The sequence below is a fragment of the Caretta caretta genome, chromosome 11, assembly GCF_965140235.1.
Source record: "Caretta caretta isolate rCarCar2 chromosome 11, rCarCar1.hap1, whole genome shotgun sequence".
Lineage (NCBI taxonomy): Eukaryota > Metazoa > Chordata > Testudines > Cheloniidae > Caretta > Caretta caretta.
This window is the reverse complement of record NC_134216.1, coordinates 41,786,788-41,811,074: the sequence shown is the minus strand read 5'-3', so window position 1 is coordinate 41,811,074 and position 24,287 is coordinate 41,786,788. Positions and strand designations below refer to the sequence as shown.

Below are 24,287 nucleotides of genomic sequence, written 5' to 3'. Positions count from 1 at the left end.
ACTGGCTCTGGCAGCAGTCCACAGGTCATTATTTAACCTACGCGAACTGGAACTATTTCTTTCGTGGATTAATCACAGACAGGGGTTTCTTCTCTATCTCTTCACTGTCTGCCTATTTTTCCCCCTTCAGACAGCTGCCTTTTATTAACAACAAAATTGCCAAAAATTACATTGGTCTCACACCGAGCCTCGGACCAATGACCAAGTTATTCCAGGGGGCATGCTGCTCCTGCTTCTAACCCTGGAAAGTTCAGAGACATTGAACTTCAAAATCATGATTTTAGATGTCTGTAAAATTCAATTAGCCATATATTTCTGCATCTGAGGGATTTACAGTTTGGCTCATTGCACTCAGTGGGCAGAGAGAAGCAAAAATTATTCCAGTAAAAAAGTTCCAACGCTCCCTGATATTTTTAAAAAGTGTGTTAAATATATACCATAACCCTCAGGGCCATATGCTCAGCCCCTCCAGCAGCACAAAGGGGATGTAATGCTGCCTGAGGTTTCTTACAGTACACGGGGAGTGCCTAACTGGTATGGGACTGGTGTCTTGGCCTCTCCAGTACAGGAGGTGGCGCTAGAGGTCAATAGGTAGTTAGGCACTTAACATCCATTGATTTCAATGGGAATTGGATGCCTAAATATCTAAGAGGAGCTGGGCCAACGTGCCTGGGCAATCCTGCCTGACCTGAGGCTGCGCTAATATGCCCCATGCAGGGGACAGGAAGGTAACAGAAAACCACCTTTACCCCTAGCCTTTCACTCCTCTGTGCTCTGAGTGCTGCTTGATATACCTGGGGATCTGACCCTAAATATGGTGGTGTGGTATGGTATAAAAGTTATATTGTTCCTTATCTGAAATATATGTAACAGCCCTTGTTAGGAATGTTTGTGTTGTATAACTCACTTGGTCATGCCAAACTCATGCCAATACAATTTCTGTGTCAGCCACATGTGTTCTGTATTATATACATTACCCTCCTATAATGCCACAGGGATTTCAATGTGACCGTTAATGAATGAAGCTTTACAACACCCCAGTGAGGTAGCTAACTATTATCATCATCATCATTTTGCAGAGGGGCAAATCACAGCACAGGAAGGGTTTGATTTTTTCCCATGATATACAGAGCAAGTGAGTGGCAGAACTGGGGTTGAAACATGGCGCTCTTAAGTCACCTGATTTAACCATCAGCTACAAAAGACAAAATTCTGCTTCAAGTTATAGTTATGAAATCTCATACTGGACAATTGCAGTATTTTTAGGGTTTAAATCCCAGATCCCAGCCAACAGGAGTATGCACATGTTCCAAATTTAAGTGCTTCACTGGCTCTGGGGCCTTGCGGTACAATTTAGAATTGCCTTTTTGGCTTTCAAAATTTCTCTACACATTTATTAATAGCACATCAACCCATTCACTAGCCAAGTCATTCTACACTTCTCCTCTTGGAGTCATTTGTGTTCCTTTGATGTAACGCTCCTGAGTTGGAAATCATGCTTTCACTAGTGGGCACGCCCAACCATCTGTGCTGAACTCTCTCTCTCCCACTCCTTCCTCTGGGAACAACAGAGGCTCTGATCCAACAGGTCTATTCATGCATACAGTTGAGAGTGTGTTTAAGTGCATTGCTGGATCATGACCCAAGTTACTTCCTCTTTCCAAATCTTAGGCAGAATGTTCAAAAGCACCCAAGTAAGCCACTTTTCAAAAGTGACTTGGGGACTTAGGAGCCTAAATCCCATTGACAATTTATTTATTTATTAAGGCCATGGCTACAACTACAAACTTTGATTGACACAAGTTACAGCGGCATCCAGCCACTGAAGTTTGTGCATATTTATCTTGGTTGCTTGCATGGATACTGCATGTATTTACCAGGAGTGCTTGTCAATGCAAAATGTGGAACACCATCGGTAGGTATTCCAACGTGCCAGGCGCTGCCATCTGACATAATGTCTTTTGGGCACTATTCACACTGTGTTGTGGGGTAGAAATGAGTTGCCCAGGAATCTCTGGCCGCTGGGGGTCAACTTCCCAGTATGCAACTTTCTTCATCTGATAATGTCATCCCATAGTTTTTGCACCTCTTTTTTTAATCCCACAAACCCATGTAGCACTTTTTAGTGTCGACTATCTCTGACAGAAACATGGAACCCACAGAGTTCGGCACTATTCTCATGAACATTGCAAACAGGACATGTGATTTGTTACCTGATTTGCAGACCCATAGGAAGGATGGAGGATATAACAATGGTTTATTATCGAGGATGGTTTATTGAAGTCATGGTGAAAAACAACTGAAGGTTATCGGTAGAGTTCACAAAGCAGCTGCAGATGGTGGAGTGCTGCTTCTGGGCCTAAGAAATGAGCACTGACTGGTGGGATCTCATCATAATGCAGGTTTGGGACACCAAGCTTCTGGCTGGGAAAGGCAACATTCCTGGGTATATCAGCTGAGCTCATCCCAGCCCTTCAGTGCAGGGATACCAGAATGAGAGCTGCACTGACAGTGGAGACCTGAGTGGCAATTGCAGTCTACAAACGTGCAATGCCACATTGCTGCTTGTCAATGTGAAATCATTTTGGGGTCTCAGTGGGGGTCATTGTCATGCAAGTCTGTACGGTCATTAATCAATTCCTGCTTCGCTGCTCTTCTGCCCCAGCCATGGTGACTGTGGCCTGCCAGGGCCATGGGCGTTTGCAAGAAACAATACAGTTTTGGTTCCTATTCCCTGGGTACAACAATAGGGCAATGGTACTGAAGGCTGTCATTACTTTTCCACAAGCTGTGGTGGCTTTAGCTGCTATCTCACTTCTGACTATAACAAAGGCCCAGAGAACACAGCTGCTCCTGGTGTCTCAAAGCTATCTGGGTCTGTATGTCACTAGCTTGTTTACTGCAGCCAAACTCATTGCAGAGTGGTATGGGTAAGTGTCCTATTCTGGAGGAAGAAATAAGGCAGCCATTCTTAGACACTTTCCAGAGAGGACTGCAAAGAATCTCCATGAAAGTTACAGCATGATCTTCCAGGAGGATACAAGGGACATCCCTATGTACAGTAGAACCTCAGAGTTACAAACACCAGAGTTATGAACTGACTAGTCGACCACACACCTCATTTGGAACTGGAAGTACACAATCAGGCAGCAGAGACCAAAAAAGCAAATACAATACAGTGCTGTGTTAAATGTAAACTCCTTTAAAAAAAAAAAAGTTTAAAAAAAGATTTGACAAGGTAAGGAAACTCTTCAGTGCTTGTTTCATTTAAATTAAGGTGGTTAAAAGCAGCATTTTTCTTCTGCATAGTAAAGTTTCAAAGCTGTATTAAGTCAGTGTTCAGTTGTAAACTTTTGAAAGAACAACCATAATGTTTTGTTCAGAGTTACAAACATTTCAGAGCTACGAATGACTTCCATTCCTGAGGTGTTTGTAACTCTGAGGTTCTACTGTACATACGCAACCTGCTCTACATCCACTTCCCTTTTCCCTGCTGAACCCAACGGGGGAGTGAAAAGCCGATACCAACCCTACCTCTGATTGTTGTACGATTACCTCTTCTCACATGAGTAAAACAAGAAGAAGTTGATATCTGTGTCTTGTTAACTTGCAGATGGGCTAGTTGCCAGCTCTACATTTAAATATTGTGAGGAAACATGCATGCGACACTTACCTGAGGTCCCTTCCCCTTCATTGGACTCGTCTGTGTTCAGCTGGTGACACCGGCTAGAATCATGAAAGGTATCTCTATACAGTCTGTGGAAGCAAGCCTCCAGCCTGGATCAATAGACTTGGGTTAGCAGGGCTCCTGTTAGTGCTCTAAAAATAGATATGTAGGCAACTCTTGAAAGTTGTGGCTCGGGCTCTGAAGCTCCCGCCACCCCATCCCTAGGCTTCACAGCCCACAGTCCAGCCTGAGCCACAACTTCAAAGTGTTGTCTGCACAGTGATTTTTAGAATGTTAGCTTGTGTCCCACTACCCCCAAGACCATCAACCTGGCTGCAAGGCTCGTGTCCGTGAGCTGTGTAAACATATGTGAAATGGTCCTGGCTCATGGCATGGCTGGAGCCCTCCCCCGATGTTGATTTCACACGGCACTGCTGCTGATCCCTATCTTATCCCTTTACCTGCATCCCCCATGCAGTCTGTGCGTAGCTGTCCATATTTCTATGGCTGGTCTGTGCTACATCTGCACAGTCTCTTCTCCCCACAGGCCCAGGGGATCCGATGCTTCCTGTCTACCCCAAGCGGGAATGCATCTAGTACGTGGAGTTCCATGGTGGGTTGGGCAGTTGCACACAAGGGAGAGCTGCTTATTGTGTCACTGTAACTGGGCGCTTATGTCAGCCAAAGACAAATTTGAGCATAGACACCTACGCTAATAGGTTGACGCAAGGTGACTTATGTCAAGCTAACTTTGTCGTGTATGCTGTTTAGCAAATTTTTACCCCTCCTCATTAAACCTGTCTGTTCTCTTTAGTTTCCAAATGGAGCTCTCTGCAGAGTGTTTTTGACACCTCCTATAAAGTATGCCATCTTATAAGAAATACATGGTATTAAAGCTTGCTAAATTTGAGATACCTTTCTGAAAAATGGTCAGTCTTCTTTCCCTCTTATGAGAGCAAATCTGTCGTTTCTTTTTTTAATGCAGTTTTGAACAAATAGCAAAAATTACAAGAACTGCCACATTTTTTTCCTACTGCTTTCCAACTGTACCATCTGATGGTGTGACTTGGGAAAGGATGCTAAGAGCAGTCGTGTTTACATCTTTCTCACAGTGCATAATTTAACTTTCAGAAATATAAAATAAGACAGCAGAAATATTTTTACTTGGTCTTACAATGGCCAAAGTTGTTTCTTACTGTTTTTATTTGAAGGCACTAGACACAAACCTGGCTGCCTTAACCACTGCCTTTCAGAGCTACAGCTGAGAAAATCCGCTGCCAGGAAGAAGTGAATAGAACTAACAAGACTATTGAGCTGGCCAACAGATTAGTGAAAGGTCTGGAGGTGAGGTCCTACAGGGCAGGCTAATGAAGCAGCCTACAGAAAGCATTTCTTTGTTATACACTACTGATCTGGCAATAACAGAGGCACTTAGCAAAGAACCTGATGAGCTGAAAAAATTATGTCATTATCATTCATTTTTTTCATAATAGAAGCATGTTTTTGACCTTTACATTTTCTTATATTTTGCTTCACTGTGGTATATATTAACTGTAAGATTACCTAGTAACTAACATATCCAAGAACATTAAAAGAATGGATCTAGTGAATCTTAGGTATTGACCATGATGATGATTTAATAAGATGCAATCGCTTTATTTGCAACAATTAAACAGTGCTAATGATACTGCCCTTGCTTGGGGTACATACAGAATAATAGTTTGGGCTACTTAGTTAAGTAATATGATAATTCTCTAATTAGCTCTCTGAGATGTGCAGTCAGTGGGTATTATTTGAGAGAGAAAAAATAATGGCAAACCCATGAATTATCAAAAATCCATACTGTCTGTTGATTCAGTTTGGCTCAGGGGAATCCATATTCACTGATGGATTTTTCATTCATCACCCATCTAGATTTTTACCTTATATATTTTTTTCAGATATTTTATTCCATGTTAAAATTCATTTGGGGAATCTCTTGCTATAGTTTACTGGCATTATGGGTGTTGTGCAATTTGAGCCAGTCGTCTGAAGCTGACTTAGATAACCAAATATGTGGACCTTCAAAAATAAAAGATCTATTTGTTATTACGTAAATTTATATTGCTCAGTCTCTCTGGCAGAACTTAAAATAAAGCACAGCATTTCTAGAAGGATTGATTGCCTGAAGGAGAATGCAAAAGGCCCACTGTTCCTGTTTAAAGAAGCAAAATCAAATAATTTAAAATGTTAACATCCCAATTGAATTGAAAGTATAGTATATTTTAGTGAGAAACTAATGCCTCTAAAATTAAACCACATACATAATACAGAATAATAAAGGATCTAATACAGCAGACCTTTCAAAATTATTGCAATAAATGGTTATTCTGGAGCATCAGATATTATTTTCTTCCGCCTAATGTCTCATATTGTTTGGTTCCACCATGACCCCCTGCTGTGGTTGACAAGCACTGGAATAGCAACAGAGAGATGAAAAGGGGAGGCGTATAATGGAATATAATCTAAAGGAGGAGATGGAGATGAAAGGAAAGAAAAGGTGAGTTGTTCACTAGATGAAGATGACAGTCAGGTGAATTTTAATGGCAAGTCCTTCACTAGGCACCTCTCAAAGCAACAGTTCAGTGAAGAGACTGGATAGCTCAAGGGATTGGTGGTGGGATACTGAGTCTATCACCTGTACATAATTGTATCAAATTCAATCAAGGTCAGTAATGACCCAAAGCTGTTACCTTTGGATGGTTGTTGCGTGGCCTGTATGAAGTGAATACTCTTAGACCATATCCCTAGAGAGCAAGAGGATTGATTTCGTTTCATCTTAATTTTTGCTGAGAACATATTATTTTATTAGCTTTATGCCAAAGCCCTTGCTGCAGTCATAGTTGCACATTGACCTGGCAAAGACTAGAAAGGTAATCTTTCCCAAAACTCCCTTTGAGCAAGTGCTACATAAGTGCTACATAAGTGGATCTTTCTATTATGTTAATATGTGTACTGGTTTTTTTTAGACTAAATGGAATTTCATCCTGAAAATCATTAGTATACTAACAAATAACCAGTGCTTGTGTTTTCTCTTCTAATTCCTGGTGGAAAGTACTGAATGCACAGTCTTGGAAGCTGAAGTTGTCTAGCCACAGGAAAAGGAACACGGGATCAATTGTGCACCAGTTGAAGTCAATAGCAAGTCTCTTATTGACTTTACTGAATGCAAGATCAAGCCCTGAAACAGCCAATGGCAGTGTAAGTTTCCCCTGCCACTCCACCAGTGTCCCTGAGCCCTGACACACAAGATCATCTCTAGGGCCAAAAAGTTAGTTCTGTCTCTGTATCCATTCCGTCTTTGGCCTCTGATTGGTGCCAATAATGCTGTGGTCATCTGCCTGCTAATCACAGAACTGAGGCCACCAACTCATTCCATATAAATCACCAAACAGCCATTTTCAACAACTTTTCCACCACTAATGCCCTGAGTTGATTTTTCACAAGTCATCTGGATATCAGAGATATTACCAATCCCCAAAGACAACCAGACTCAAGATGAAGCTTTAAGCCCTTCCCTAGAAAGTCTTGCATCTATGCTGCATAGCTATCCCTCTACTACTATGCTATTGACTGGATCTTGCCCCCCCCCCCCACTGCCAAAAGCAACCTGCTTTTGAGATCAACATAATGTTGAACACAGGATATTTTGTGCAACAGAATTGTTTGAGACTTGCTATGTGCAAACTCCAAACTATTTGTCTTGTTTCTAACACGTGTGAGTAACCCCACCTGCTCCCAGAACAATGAGGACTTCCTTTCAGCAATTTGTTTGTAAACAATTAATTAACAAGGCTCTTTCATCCTTGTATTCTAGTCCAAAGATTTCAGATGGGTTCAGTCAGTCCCTCAGGATCGTGAACAAGAGCAAATTCTGTGTGGAGATATGCTCCTACCTGCAGCTTTTATTTCTTATGCTGGTTCATTTGCAAAGAGATATTGGCTAGTTCAAAACCTGTGGATGCCTTACTTGGCAAACTAGAGGCTAAGTAAAGACTTGCACACGCCTTCGTAATTGAAGTGCTCATACTGTTTATTTTTTTAAAAGTACAATTAATCAAAAAAATCCAACATCTGCTGTATTTCCTTTTTTAGCTGTTGACTCACCATGTAGCTTAACTCTACTTTCTGCAAATATCTCATTGTATAGGAAGGTACGTTTGGAAATAATAAATCAACGAAGTGCACTCCTGAACAAGAGCAAATGAGGTCGCTGGCTAGTGCTTGCTGTTGTTTGAAACATATTCACTAGCTGATGTGGGCTAGACATGCAGACTAACCCACAGACCTTGGGGAAATGATTTGCAACCCAGGGCAATTGTCAGGTCCGGCCAGTATTCTGCTGAGGGCTGTGGAGAGAAGCTTCCCTGCTGCTTGCATGAGGGGACAGGCTGTTAATACTCTATTCTCGTCCCTCCACTGTGCAGCACAGAGCAAGATTTAGTGTTCAGTTATAACACTGGATTCATGGTGAATGCTATATTAAGGTTGCATTGAGACGTCCATCTGAACCTGCTGTTGTCTCATGCGCATAACTTTCCTTCAGATGAAAATTTCCTTTGCATCTGAAATTTTTCATGCTTGGTTTCAGTTGAAATGTGATTTTTTTTTTTTTTTGCAAGCCTGAGTAAAAACCATTCATTGGTATTGAATTATGCAAGGATGGGGAAAAAAAGTGTTTTTTCTATTGTAAAAAATTCTTTTTTGCACATTTATGACTCACAAAAAGCTAAATGTTACAAGCTGAAACTTTCCAGGTGGCTAGTTTTGACTGAGGGCCAGTCTCCAAGCTAATTACAAAGAATGAGAAAGAAAGAGCGAAATAAAAAGTTACATATAGTGTTTTATATGATTAACTAATTTGTTTGAGATGTTTCTATTATGAATCCCTTAGCGTAAGTTTAAAGTAATAAGCTTATTTAAGATATTATAAAATATTATAATTACATAATACCAGTGTTTTGTGCTGCAATTTCACTGTGGAGTTCCATACAGTAGCTTTTGTCTGTGAAAATGTGGAAGCTCACAGTGAAAGCAGTATAGTAATTAGGGTTTTGTGAATCATGTGCTTTGACCAGAGAGAGTGCTAGGCACAACTCAGGAGAGTGCAAAGTTGGCCTTAGACTGCTGTCTGGGGCTGTCTGGATGCCAGGCTGGCCTCAGTAAATTAGAGCAGTCTGGGGGCTACTCTAAATTATTATTCAGGCTCCCAAGAACACCAAGGAACCATCCTAGCAATGAAGGACTTTCAGTGTATAAAGAACCATTCCTCCATTTCCCCAGATATACTCTTTGCAACAATGGGTGGAATAGTGGGTGCCAAAGGAACAGTAAAGTAGCTCTGTGCTACCCACGGATTCCCTAACACTGGAGGAATCCTCTGGGGCAAGGGTAATCAATAGGCAGACTGTGGACCAAATCTGGACCACCAGACGCTTTTGGACAGACCACAAAATCTTTTTATTCTCTTATTCTTATTCTTAATTTTATTTTTGTATTATTTTCTTTGGAGTCTGGACCTTGACCAAGAAATTTAGACCTTGACAAAAAATAATTGATTACGTCTCCTCTATGGGCTGGTTAAGCCAGTGTTAGATCAACTTTGTGCTAATACAGGGCAAAATTTGGGCCCTGAATCTCCCTTTTTTTAAAAAAACATGGGAATAAAATATACACATTTATATTAATGTAATAATGTTCAGGCCATAATTTTAAACCCTCTACAGTCAGGATGTACAAAAAGCAGAGGTCTTCATCATAAAGTGCCCATGTGGCATGTGGAGAGCTAAATTCTGCTCAGTTATACCACCTTAAGCCTGCAGTAACGTATTTGAAGACACAGGATTTCTTATAGCTGTGAGACAGCGGAGCTGAGAGTGGAAATTGGCCCACCAGGTACTGATTATACAGCTAAAGGTTTAATATAAGTGACTACTCTTCTGCCCTTGTATGTATAACTCTAAAATACTTCAATGAATGTTACACAGACAGTCAAATTGTTTTCCATATGTGCAGCACTGGAGAGTTGAGATCACTATGAAAATCTTAATTTGTGTATTCCGTCTTTTGACTGTTTAAAATTATAACCCAAGTTCTTACATTCATGTGTTGATTCGTACAAAGTTAAGAAGCATGCTGCATTTTTTTCCTGTTGATGCAGTTTTTTCTTTACATGCATTACAAATATGTGTGAAAAGATATTGTCACACACAAGCCATTGAAACTAGCAATTTAAAAGTTAACCTTTATTACTTTAGGTCCCCATTCCAATGACAGAAGGTCTTGCTCCAATCTCCATGCTGACGGATGATGCAACAATTGCTAAATGGAACAATGAAGGCTTGCCCAGCGATACATGTCCACACAAAATGCCACTATTCTTACAAACGATGAACATTGGCCTCTATTGATTGACCCCCCGCTCCAGGGGGATCAAATGGATAAAAAGCAGATATGGCTCAGATTTGAAAGTCGTCCATTTGAGTCAGGCAGGATAAAAGCTAGTTGGCAGCTACCAGAATTAGTAGGAATAGAAACATTTATTTGTTGAGCTACTAAAGTGGTGCGGGGGCTAATTTTATCCTGAACTGTTTTCTTTATATCCCAGGAAGCATTAAAAACTCTACTAAACTGTTTTCTTACTGTAAGCATATCAAAGTATCCAGTGAAATAACTAACTGAGCTGTCTATTAGCATCTTCAGCATTGTGTCCATGTCTCCCCCGACCCCTGTGGATTTTTACAGGTATGTTGATATTATACAGCAGGTAGTTGTTGCTGGAGATCCTGTTTTGATAGAGAACTCGACGTAACCATTGATCCTGTACTTAACCAACTACTTGGAAGGCATATGCTAAAGAAAGGAAGGTAAATCAGTTTGCTATCATGTCATCAGCCATCTCTCCACTTATGTTTATCTATATTTAATGTATCTTTTCATCAAAGTTCTCTAGCACATGTGTGATTGGGTATGCTACCATCTGGGTACTGCAAGGCCCCTGAACTGTTGGGCCCAGCTGCATCTTCCAGCTGCTTAACCCTTCCGTGTGTGGCTTTACACCCATGCACACCTGACAGGGGAAAACTAAAGTTTGGGCCAGGGTTCTATCTGCACAGTCCTGGCTGTACTACCCAGGGACCTTGTGAGACCCAGATGAGTAGTGTTCCCCACCACACCATGGAATCTTCCTCAATTCCCTACTGTAGCACCGGAGGGGTTATACCAACCTGTGTGCTGCCGCATGGGTCAAAAATAGGCCACATTTAGTAATGCTCCTCTCCCCAAGAGGAGGAGTGGCTGGAAGGGATCCATATCCTCCACTTTATTAACCTGATTTCTTTATTTCACTATTTTGACATAGGGAGCTATCTCCCCTTCCATTCAAGTCATGTACCCACCTCTCTGAGATAGAGACATGCTAATATGAGTGGGTTTCTCAGCTATTCACTCCCCTTTTAGTCTAGTGGCATTTCCCTCTCCTCCCCATTATAATCCTGAACCCTTTCCCTCCCTCTGGTTTAGCTGCACCTACATCCCTTTGTGCAACTACCAGGGATTCTCCCTTCCATCCCATGGCCCTGCCGGAGAATGAGAATATCCCATCTCTCATGGTCATTCCCTCTATTGCCCAAGATTGTTTCTGACTATAGGGATCATGCACGCTAGCTTGTTACGTTACCCGGCTTGTCTAATCTCTTTAAATCATGCAACCCTGGGAAAGTTGCCATAATGCAGCTCTTACCTACAATTTAGGCAAGAGAGAACTATTAATGGAATAGCATAAAATTCTTTCAGTTCCTTTTCTCTACTCTTTAATCATACTGGGAGAAAGTAGTTAGTGAGCCACAGTAATGAATTCCTGACTCTTGAAATTTAGTTCTAATTACAGCAGCTGTGAGAGCCCTAATCAAACAGGTCAAATTGAGGAACAAAGTGGAGTCATCACAATCCCCACATTCCTGTCCTGATCCTTTCACCTTTTTTCTCTTGTTATCTTAATTTCCCCACCTAACTTTAAATCTTACTTCTCAGATTGTCTACCTGTTGAGAGCAGCCTTCCTGAAGGCTAGTCTACACTGGGAATGCTAAAGCGCTGCCATGTCAGGGCTTTAACATGGCTTGGGTGGTCGCGGCAGAGCTCTCCCGCTCTTTAAAAAAAACACCTCCACGAGGGGTGCAGCTCCCAACGCTGGGGCACTGTCTACACTGGCGCTTTACAGCACTGAAACTGGCTGCACTCAGGAGGGTGTTTTTTCATGACACCCCCACAGGGCAACTACATGCAGAATCCTCCTTATGCTGACTACTGATACTGGTGTGCAGCAGCTCAGAGTGGAAAGGCAGCTTTAATTTCTCACTCCCTCGGGAGGCATTTGATTCAAGAAGGGATTTCCTGGTATGTTGAGACTCACAAAGTTACTGCTACTAATTATATTTTGGTTGCAATTCTGAATGTGAATGACTTTTGAAATGCACACTTTCTGTTCCAATACACGCTACAAGTCTCTTTCGGTCTTGTTGAATAACTGAGCCAGGCATCCCATTCACTTTTCAGTCAAGCTACTTTCCCTCTCACTCACATTTTATTTCTTCAGAAGTACAATTATTTCCTGCTGTCATGTTCCTTTCCTTCACCTCCACTCTCCCCACCTGCATACAGTTATATCAGAGTAGGGGATAAGGAATGTAAGTTTCACCCTAAATTCTGGCTGATCCACCACACACAGTTTGCAAATCCCCATTACAAACGAGAAAGCCAGGCCCAGAACACTTTAATCAATTTCACTGTTACTCAAGCTGATTTAGAAGATCAGTTGTTGGCACACGTTGTCAATTTGGGAACACCAGACTTAGAACCCTTCAAGGTGTGTATGTGCATTACTGTAACATTTCTCATGTTAGTTATTGCTCTTTAGAATGACATCTCCACTTGCTGGAGGGACCAGCACAACAAACTTTTTCACTTTCATCAATAGATTTGTACTTGTCATACTAATATATATAGCCCAGCAGGCATGCTGGTGAACTTTTGTGCTCAGTGGGCCCGATTATAATTGTCCTTCCCTCCTCCCCAACCCCACCCACATAACCTTGTCAGTTATCTCACTTTTTTTTTTAATTAATAAAGAAAGAATGCATGGTTTCAAAACAATAGAGACTTTATTTCCTTTGCCAGCTGTGATCAAAGCAGGGAGGGTGGTTGGCTTACAGGGAATTAAAATCAACAAAGCGGGTGGGTTTGCATCAAGGAGAAACACACACAACTGTCACACCATAGCCTGGCCAGTCCTAAAACTGGTTTTCAAAGCCTCTCTGATGCGCAGTGCGCCTAGCTGTGCTCTTCTAATCACCCTGGTGTCTGGCTGCTCAAAATCGGCCACCAGGCGATTTGCCTCAACTCCCAACCTGCCATAAATGTCTCCCTCTTACTCTCACAGATATTATGGAGCACACAGCAAGCAGCAATAACAGTGGGAATATTGGTTGCGCTGAGGTCTAACCTAGTCAACAAACAGCGCCAGCGAGCTTTTAAACATCCAAAGGCACATTCTACCACCATTCTGCACTTGCTCAACCTATAGTTGAACTGCCCCTTACTACTGTCCAGGCTGCCTGTGTAAGGCTTCATGAGCCATGGGAGCAAGGGGTAGGCTGGGTCCCCAAGGATAACTATTGGCATTTCAACATCCGCAATGGTAATTTTCTGGTCTGGGAAGTAAGTCCCTTCTTGCAGCTGCTTTAACAGCCTGGAGTTCCTAAAGATGCGAGCATCATGCACCTTTCCCCGGCCATCCCATGTTGATGTCGGTGAAATGTCCCTTGTGATCCACCGGTGCTTGTAGCACCATTGAGAAGTACCCCTTGCAGTTTAGGTACTGATTGGCAAGTTGGTCCAGTGCCAAGATAGGGATATGCCTTCCGTCTATCACCCCACCACAGTTAGGGAACCCCATTGCAGCAAAGCCATCCACTATGACCTGCACATTTCCCAGAGTCACTACCCTTGCTAGCAGAAGGTCACTGATTGCATTGGCTACTTGAATCACAGCAGCCCCCACAGTAGATTTGTCCACTCCAAATTGATTCCCAACTGACTGGTAGCAGTCAGGCATTGCAAGCTTCCACAGGGCTATTGCCACTCACTTCTCAACTGTCAAGACAGCTCTCATCTTGGTATTCCTGCACTTCAGGGCAGGGGAAAGCAAGTCACAAAGTTCCATGAAAGTCGCCTTACGCATGCAAAAGTTTCGCAACCACTGGGAATCATCCTATACCTGCAACACTATGCCATCCTACCAGTCTGTGCTTGTTGTCTGGGCCCAAAATCAGCGTTCCACTGTATCAACCTATCCCACTTCAGCCATGATGTCCCAAATGCCACATCCCATGCTTTCAGGAACATCTGTGTCCCTGTCCTCCTCACAATCATCCTCGTGCTTATGGCTCCTACCCAGGTTCTGCGCATACTGCAGGATAATGCGTGAGGTGTTTACAGTGCTCACAACGGTGAGCTGAGCTGGCTCCATGCTTGCCGTGTTATGGCGTCTGCATGAGTAACCCAGGAAAAAAGGCGTGAAACAATTGTCTGCCATTGCTTTCACGGAGGGAGGGAGGGGAGACAGACGACATGTACCCAAAACCAATGTTTTTGCCCCATCAGGCATTGGGAGCTTAACCCAGAATTCCAATGGGCAGCGGAGCCTGTGGGGACTGTCGATGCTAGCCATGTATTGAGGACGCACTCTGCCGACTTAATGCGCTTAGTGGGGACATACACAATCAACTTTATAAAATCTCTTTCTAAAGGTTGACGTCTATAAAATCAACCTAATTTTGTATTGTAGACATACCCTAAGTTCCACTGACTTTAAATAAGCCTTAGGTCCTAAGTGTCCAAGTCACTTTTGAAAATGGGACTTGAGCTGCTAAGTGACTTGGACACTTTTGAAAATGTTGCCCTAAAGCTTCCCGCCCAATGGTGTGGACACACACCAAGTCTGAATGCTGCCAATTGAGCACCGTAGTGGCAACACTCTAGTTATGTTTGAGATGGATATGTCATGTATAAGCTTATCTTGGAATGCTCCTTTTGAACTGAAATATTTTATGCTTGGTCTCATCAAAAAGGATTTTTTGGAGGTGGAACAAATACACATTTTATACTCATAAAAATTGTGGCATCCATTTTTTACTCTAGAATAACTGACGATAACTGTGTTAGTACTTTGGCATTGGCATGCACAGAATCCTCACTGAGGAAGCCACACTTTGATAATTGAGAAATAATGGAGAAAGGGATAAAGCAATGTAACAAGTAATGAACGCATCGAATGGCTCTTGTGAACTGGGTCATGAAAAATGCCAAGGCAGAACCTATGAGCATAGCCTGCACAACTCCTTCCCCAGCAGCTTCTCCGCAACAAGTGTGGGATTCTGCTGGCTGGGAGTTGGAGATTTCAGACCACGGAAGGGGCCTGGGGAACTTCCTGTAGATAGCATAATCCTTTCAGAACCCCACAGATTTGTCACAGATAAGTGCTGAGAAGTTAGTGCTCCCAATCTACAGTTTGTACTCACTGCAAAGTTGCAACTGGAGACCAAGGACCAATGCCAGCTAGGTAACCAAGCTGCTTCTGCAGCTGTTGGTGGGGCAGGCATGCCACATGAATTCCCTCAGACTGACATTTAGGGCCATGATTCTTTGCAAATCATAAAGGGTCTGTACTCGTAAGCCACATGCCAGGCTAGGTCTGCTTAGCTACTACCCCTTTAAACCAAGGAGATAATGCCTCAGGTTTTCCCTGGCTTTGAAGCTATTAATGTTGTGTATGAGTTCTTCTCTCTTGTGCATGTTTTTGCCTGAAAGAGGATGACATGACTAGTGTGTGGTGCACACAGAAATAATTGCAAGATATGGTCAGACATAAATCTGGATGTTAACTCACATTTATTAGGATGGAATCTATAGCCAGTAATTAGCTAATTTTTCTGATTTAAATCTGTTTAATAATAATCAGAAAAAAGGTCACAATTTATACATTTTCTTTCTTTTGATGTTAATCCAAAACTTAATTACTAAAATCTAGGTTTATAAGGAAGGTTTAGGAGATCAGTGTATTTGAAGCAAAGAGATGCAATATTTCCTATGTTAACATTGTTTGATATATAGATTTGCAAACTAGCCATCTTCATTTCAGTCTGAACTCACAAAGCAGCAAAATTATTTTAAAATTGAGTTGAAAATGCTTGAGGATGAATTGCTGGCACGTCTTTTGGCTGCCAAGAGTAATTTCTTTGGGATACACTTCTGGTTGAAAAGCTGGAAACAACACTACACACAGCAGCAGAAGTAGAACTAAAGGTAAAATATGAAAAGAATTAGCTCAGCAACAATAATGATCATTTTGATAAGATGAAGATGGCTCTTTTTGATCAAAACCAGATGTTTTTCTTTCATAATTATACTTATTGCATCACCTCTTTTTTCAGCATATTAATCTGTGAGGATCTCAGTGTGTTTCAGAGATTCTTTTTAATAGCTCTTTTCCGTGGGTAACAGCCTCAGTTACTTGCATAGGTGAAACTGCATGTATATGTAGTGTAGTAGAATCTCTCTATAATTTGTACCCTGATAATTCTAAAATGTTTTAATCACAATGAAATCCTTTTATAAATTCAAAATAAAAGCTGTAAGAAGAAGAGAATTAGATCGATGTTTTACATTTCACATGTGACTGTTAACTGAAAATTAGCTTTTCTTTGGCACATCTCTTTTCATAGTTTCTTATGAACCAAATGCTTACTGATATTTTTCTATGTTGTTTGGTTTAGAATTATGTTGAGATTGCCCTGTATTGAGTTATCGGTTGGTTGACATTGCTCAATCATAAAACTAAAGGGCCAGATTTTTATAGGGATTTAGGCACCGATACAGATAGGCAGGTAGTGGGTTTTTCAAAAAGCACCTAGGCACCTAACTCCCAAGGGCCTGAGGAGATTAGATAAAACAACAGGAGGGAACAGTGCAAGAATTACTCCAGTGAAATGCAGGCAGGCAGATTCAATCCTTGAGCTGTTTTCTCTGGCTCTAAGTAGTCAGAACTGACTGTAAAAACATATGTCCAGTATGGAAAACCCTTTCAGTGGATGCATAATGAACCTCATGCAAATTGAGGAACTCAAGAAGGTAACAGGAAAGTGATGAATGCCATACACATTTTGGAGCTCTATATTAATTTCTGCTATGCTGATGCACATCACTGGATCTCTTGTGCAAACAGTGCTAAGTATGCAAACCAAGAAGCTAATGTTAGAAATCATTGCATTTTAAAGTCATGGTTCATATGCAGTTTAGAGAGAAATATTACATTCATAAGTATGAAATGTCATGTGATATCAGTAATAAATACGTAGCACTTACATCTCTTTTTCATCTGCAAAGTGCTTTACAAACTAATTAATTCATCCTCTGTTCGTCCCTGTTAGGTAGTAAAATACGTAGTTCACCCCTGTTTCACAGATAGGGAAACTGAGGTGGTGATTAAGTGACTTGACCAAAAAATCTGAGGATATCAGCATTCAAGCCAGATCAGAATACAGTGACGCTATTATCCCATCCCTTTGCCATCTCAGAATAGATAACATCAACAACCAACTGCAGAAATGTCTCGGAACGTTAATCATGTGACAGTGTCTTTTTAAAAGGGAGACGCTTACTTCTGAAGGTCTTCCTTAGGTGGAGAGGGTTCAGTAAGTGCTGTGAGACTAGACAGAGCTGAAAGCTGTGACCCCAGCTAGGCTACTTTTCCATCAGGCTTGTCTGAGCCCTGAAGTCAGAGGGAAGAATGAGAGAATGTGGCTGGAGCTGATTACCCTGTGTGGATGCATCCTGCCTGGACTCTCCTTAGGGGGCTGTGAGTAAGATGTTCCCGAGGAACCCAGTAAATTGCAAATCTGCACATTAGCTGCAGATTTGTATTTGTCTTACTGTGAGGTCATCTTTACCCATCTCCTAGATAACTTTAAACTAACATACATCAGTGCCAAAGTTTCCCCTGTAAAAATCCTCAGGAAGCAGCCTATATTGATGAAATAGCGGTAGATAGCAAACATTCAATTAAAAGCCTCTTTCAAAAGAAGCCATCAAATAAACTAAAGCATCAGAACTCTTTATAAACAGGTTGTTGGGACAGACTGGAGTTTAAAAGAACCTTTTAGAACACTTGTTTTTAAAAATGGTTGAGTGTGAATCCTTAGGAAGAGAGTTTAGCTGAGACTTGTAAAGGAACTAGGGAAGGGGTTGCCTCTAACTCTGCAAAAATTCACATTGGGGGGCCTGATTGTCCATTTCTATGGACCTTGTGCTGTCATTTACAGCAGTGCAAAGTTGGAATGGTAACATTTCTACCACTTACTTTTCACTGGTGTAAATGACTACGCAAGGTGCAGAGGAATAGAAACGCAGGTCCTTGTTGCCTAGTTTCTACAGACTAGCAGTGCCTCTTACAAAATGTGATCAGCTCTGCCTGGAATGAGTTTAGCTGTTTCACGTAGGCACTGACATCTTCCGCCTGTCATTCTTTTGGTAGCTTCATGCCTTTTCTGAAGAGATACAATTACATAGTGGCTATTAATGCAAAAAGGGCCAAATCCTGAAATCCTTAGTCATTTTTTACCATGACATCACTCAGACTACTAAGGACTGAGTAAAAAATGATGACGGACTTGAGGATTTGTCCCATTTTGACCAGTTTGACAGTATTCTTCAGTTAAAATTATGTTAAGAGAGCAAGGGGAGGTGGTGGACAAAGCTATTATAAAATAGATTTATGTTGCTTTCATAACAAAACTGTTCTCTGTATAAAGCTAATGTGTGTGAGTCTGCGTGAATGTCATGTTCCTGCAGATGTTCTAGCATGATACAAGCAGCTGCATTTGCTATGGACATATATAGTAGCTGGATACTTTCTGTGTCGTCTCTCTATTCTTAGTTCACAATATCCATTGAGGGAAAGTGATCACTGATTTATTTTCTTTCTTTCTTTTAAAATGTTTGAGCAGTGAGAAACAAATGGGTTGAAATTAAATATTTGCGACTCAATCCTGCAATGTCTGCACTCAAAACTCCATTGCCTTATTGGGAGTGCTGCATGGAAAACAATTTTCGGCTGAGGCCCTTTGAATTTCTAATGCCCTAAAATGATTTGAAAAGTAACTGAAGCAGGGAAAAGAAGTTCAGGGTGTTCTTAATCTTGTGGCCTCCTCAAGGACCTGATCCTTCAAAGAGTGAGCACCTCCTGCTGGGTCTGAGTGCTCTCAGCTCTCATTGACTGTCATGGGAGTTGAGAGTATGTCACATCTCAAACCTTGCAGAATCTGAGGCTCTCAGAACCTTCCAGAAACAGACCCAAAGTTGTTGCTACTTCCATCATTTGCAAACCCTCTGGCTTCTCCCAAGGCCTCTGTCGTAATGCTGCTCACTGAATCCAGTCAGGCCAGGTCCAGCTCTTCACACACAGTTTCTGTATCTCTCACATATTGCAGGTTTTGGAAGCAAAAGTCAACAAAGTGAAGATCAATGAGGCTCGTGAGCATTATCAGCCAGTAGTGGCAAGAGCTTCCCAGCTCTATTTCCGCAAGGATAAGCTGATTAAAATCAATCCAATATATCAGTTCTTGCTCAAGGTTACGAGTTAGAAAGAGATCAATACGTTCGTGTGCTGCTGTTTTAATCTAGTGTTACCATTGGCTTAGACCCTTGTCTCCCTTCTGTCATGGGCTTTTTATGTTGTATTTCACAAAGCAGGGCAGCAGGCAGAATCCTCTGACAATGGGTGTGAGAGGCTGTGATGAAGTGGGACTGTTCTTAATGTTTTCTCTGAATATTGTGGGGGTGCCTCAGTTTCCCCTATGTACTTCTTAAGTATCTAGGTGGTGGGATAAGGGTGTATGAAATTGCAGAACCTTAGAGGGCAGGTGTGTGCAGGGGTCTGGTCACAGAGAATGGCCAACACTCTGTTTCCTGGAAACTGATGGCCAGGCCCTTCCCTCCTGCAAGATGAGAGCTAAAGGGTTGGAGAACAAAGGAATCAGGTGACCTCCTGGCCTGGGAAAGGGACAAAGCCCAGAGGAGGAGGGACTGGAGAGAGTTTCAGTTTCAGGCTGGGTGGTCGAATGCAGGGAAGCCCAAGGCTGGGGTCTAAGCTCCCTGCCCCCCCAGAAGGACTTGACTGAGGGGTCCTGGTTGTACCCATAAGCTCTGTTTTAGACTGTGTTGCTATTGTCCAATAAACCTTCCATTTTACTGGCTGGCTGAGAGTCATGGTGAATCTCAGGAAGAGGGGTGCAGGGCCCGGACTCCCGCACACTTCCTGACAGAGGGTAAACAATCTGATCGAGTGTGTGACATACTCCACTTTCATTTACATCCGTCCTCGGGGTCTGTTTGAAAGAGACAAGCTTACCTTCACAGCCCAGTTAGCTTTCCAGGTGCGGTATGTCTGTGACAGAGACACCTTTGTATGTTGTTGGGTGGGTGTATGCTCATGCACGTGCCCGCTTAGTCCATGATCGCTTTCTCCCACAACACTTTGCTCCATATGTCATTAGGTATGCAGAACTAATCTTACAATGTTCAAGGCCCCCATCTGCTGAGTGTGAGGAGAGATTCTGCTGTAGTGATATCTCCTCCTCCTCTCTTCCCACTGTGGGAGGGAGAGATTGAACTGGTTTGTACATTTACTAGGACTCCATACTGGTGCTTGAGCTGCTTATGCTGAAGGACAGCTCTACTGGGCCTCTGGAGAGTTGGACTTTGGTCCATCAGTGTCACCCTGAGTCTGAGATGCTCCCTGGGGCTGAGTGTGCCAGAGTACTCCCAGTACTTCCACCGTACTCCCAGCCACTCAAAGTTGCTTTCTTGATGTAAGCAGTGTCAGGATGAGCTCCACCCTGACATCTGGTGGTGAGGTGTGGCAAGTTGTGGAAAAGAACTTCAGGGGCTGATCTCATTTGCATAGGCACACCCACCCCACCTAGAATGAGACCATAGCTGCCCAAATGGTCACTTTGGCTGCTGTGGGATCCCCAGTGTCTCTGTTATTGGGGCAGGAAGAATAAATTGTTATTACCCTGATTATGGGAACTGTGCTTGGAACTGTACGTGGCCTTTTGTTATGATGGAGGGATTCACCATCAACTAAGTAGCACTCGCTAGGCAAGGGTCATGGGTTCCAAAACTGTGTGAATGGAGAGAGGCTGGGGGCAAGTACTAATACTTGGTGGCATGGGCCCCTTGGTGAGGGCCTTACATGCTAATTGCACTTCCTCCTCTCTCCACTGTGGAATATCAGAGCTAATTTTGATTTCATTAGAAGTCTAGTTATAGGCTGCTGAGCTCACTTTGGGCTGACAGTGCACCAGCACTGGGGCTCCCCTAATTCACCTAAGAGCTGAAATCACTGAGTGTTGTGTTAAGTAGTGGGGGAGCCTGAAGATATATTGTGGAGCAGTTCGACGCGGAGAAGTGTGTGGATGGCAGGAGCTGCTTGTGGGCCGTGGAGCTGAGCGAAGGAGTTCGTGGGGTGGCTGGCGGAGCGGAGCGGAGCGCAGCTGAGCGAAGGAGTTCGTGGGGCAGCTGGCGGAGCGGAGCGAAGGAGTTCGTGGGGCGGCTGGCGGAGCGGAGTGCAGCTGAGCGAAGGAGTTTGTGGGGCGGCTGGCGGAGCGGAGCGCCGCTATGGAGCTATGGGGCGGTCAGCTTCAGATCACGTAAGGTGCCTCTTACCCCCGTCCCATTTCCACCCAGGTTGGGAGGTAAAGCTCCGCAGATAAACTTTCGAACTCTGAGGCTGCCCTGACCAGGGACAGAGACTTTTGGGGCATTGGACTTTTGGGACTTTGGGTGATTTGGGGTTGCTGGACTCAAGAACCAAAGGGAAAAGGGCATGCCCCAATTTGCCTGGGGTGGGCTTTTTGTTGCTCATGGGTTGTGTTATGAATCCTGTTGGTGGTGTTTCCCCAACATAATGCCACATTGTTTCTCTCTGTTATTAAAAGGCTTTTGCTACACTTAGACTATGTGCTTGCGAGAGGGGAAGTATTGCCTCTTGGAGGCGCCCAGCGGGGGTGGTATATATTTGTCCCAGGTCACTGGGTGGGGGCTCGAGCCGGTTTGCATTGTGTTATTGGAATGGAACCCCTAGATATTGAACCCGGCCCTTGTTGCTGCCAACTCTGACGGGCAGAAGGGTTACATTAAGAACACAAAAACAATATCATCCCTGGAAAGTTATCCCAGTGAAGAGAGTTGATTTTCCCACTAGCCATCCTGGGAGCAAAATGTGGGAGCTGGATTCATTTTTTAAATTATACTGGGTCACCCAAGGATGGCATGGTTTTCACACACACAGAACCCAGTGGGGGAGGAGAAAGTAATTAAGGAAGTGTTATTTACTCCTTCTCATAACACAAGAACTAGAGGTCACCAAATGAAATTAATAGGCAGCAGGTTTAAAACAAACAAAAGGAAGCATTTCTTCATACAAAGCACAGCCAACCTGTGGAACTCCTTGCCAGAGGATGTTGTGAAGGCCAAGACTATAACAGGGTTAAAAAAAGAATTAGATAAATTAATGGAGGATAGGTTCATCAATGGCTATTAGCCAGGATAGGCAGGGATGGTGTCCCTAGCCTGTGTTTGCAAGAATCTGGGAATGGGTGACAAGGGATGGATCACTTGATGATTACCTGTTCTGTTCATCCCCTCTGAAGCACCTGGCATTGGCCTTTGTTGAAGACAGGATACTGAGCTAGATTGACCTTTGGTCTGACCCAGTATGGCTGTTCTTATGAGGCGAGGGAAGAGTATTGTGTAATGTTCTCTGATCTGGTATAAAATGCCTTTTTTTTCCTTGCACAGCTGGAAATTTCTCTATTATGTCTTTGCTTCTCAACCCAGACATTGCTCTTCTGGGTTCACGGAAGGGGTTGTATGATGGGCACAGGCCTTAGTACCCCTCCCCACAAGCTACACGTTCCTTTTGGAAAAAAAACACAAATGGGGACAGAGGAGAAGGGCCAAGGGCCTATTGGGTTATGAGCTGCCATGTCCTGGAGGAAGGTGGTAAATTTAGGAGTGGGGCTTGTTGAACATGTGTTGTGGGGAAGGAGGAGGTTGAATCAGTGCTTAATTTGTGCCAGAGCTTGGCAGGGCTGAGCCCCGGTATCTCTGGGCTTGCTGTATGTATTTTAATGTTAAAAATATTGCTTGAACCCCAGCACCTTGCGCTCCGCACCTCCTTCATTCAAATTGAGCACTGGGTTCCCCATGTGGAGAAGGGGAAAGAGGTCATGAAAGCTGATATTCAGACACTGCTAGTATTTACCAAATCCGAATATCAGTCCTTTAGCTGTGTCTTACCCCAGCTCCTTCTGGGTCACCTACAGGTCACCATTAAGTCTATCACACTGGGAGATGTATTATGGGGTTGATCCAGCAAGATGCTGAGCACCCTCTGCTCTCTTTGAGGGTGCTCAGCACTTTTCAAGGTTAAGCTCTTTATTTTTTAATTTTTTTTACTTCCTAACTGAACTGCAAAAAAAGGAATGTGCATTCCTGGCTCATGTAAAAAATAAAGCATGTATTTCCTAAAAATTAACTGGAGCAGAATAAAACTTCATTGTCAGAAATGCTAACCATTATAACACATCTAGCATTAAATCAGAGTTATCTACTGGTAGTTCCCTTGGATCATTTGATCAAATTAAGCTCCTAAAATATGGTTCAAAAATGTCATCTTGGTGTAGGATATAAAGTACAAGAATAGGGCAACTAAATTACTGAAAATTTGGGAAAATGAAATGTTGACTCATGTATTTTGACATAATGTAGAAATCAGGAGGTTTGCCAGACAGATCTGCTTCAGACTCTGCTTATGCAATATTTGATTTGCACAACTGCTTTATAGATTGCCCACCATCCTGAGCATGAGCAGCTGGGCTTGGGGTAGGCTGCCCTCCAGGACATAGGGAATTCTTCCCAGCCCCCTCAGCAGTTGCTCTGCAGCATCTACTGCAGCCCCAAGGCTTTGGTAGCCTTTGCTCTGATTAACTCTCTCCTTATTCTGGTAGATCCTTGGGTACGTAATCTTGGATCTACTGGCCCTCCAGAACTCCTGCATCAAAACCCAGCTAGTAGCCAAGTCTAGGGAGGTCCCCTGTGACTGAACTGCAGAACACTGCTGAGCTGACGCCTTCCCCTCTACTTCCACCTTTTGTAAAAAGTCTCTGATTCTTTTTAATTAATTAATTAAGAGCTAAACAAAATAGCTACTCTGAAGTACAAGCATAGCTTCCTGGAGTCCCCATGCAATGACACAGCCTGCTGTTCAGAATTTTTCCTGGTGTATTCCACTGTCTTACCATGCCAGTTAGTTCCACAGTGTGGGTATGCTGCCCATATGTCTCCTGTGCTCCAGGATCTGCCCCACTCCTGGCTCTGCTTCCACCTTTCAGTGGCCTGACAAAGTGGAAAGGCCCTGGACATATAAGAGCTGGCTTAATTAAGGAAGTAGGTAGGAGGAAA

At 42.9% G+C, this 24,287-nt stretch overlaps 1 pseudogene; it reads left to right on the top strand.

The window, feature by feature from the left end:
- LOC125645061 (dynein axonemal heavy chain 11-like) overlaps positions 1-24,287 on the top strand; it is a 186,380-nt pseudogene that overhangs the window by 135,538 nt on the left and 26,555 nt on the right.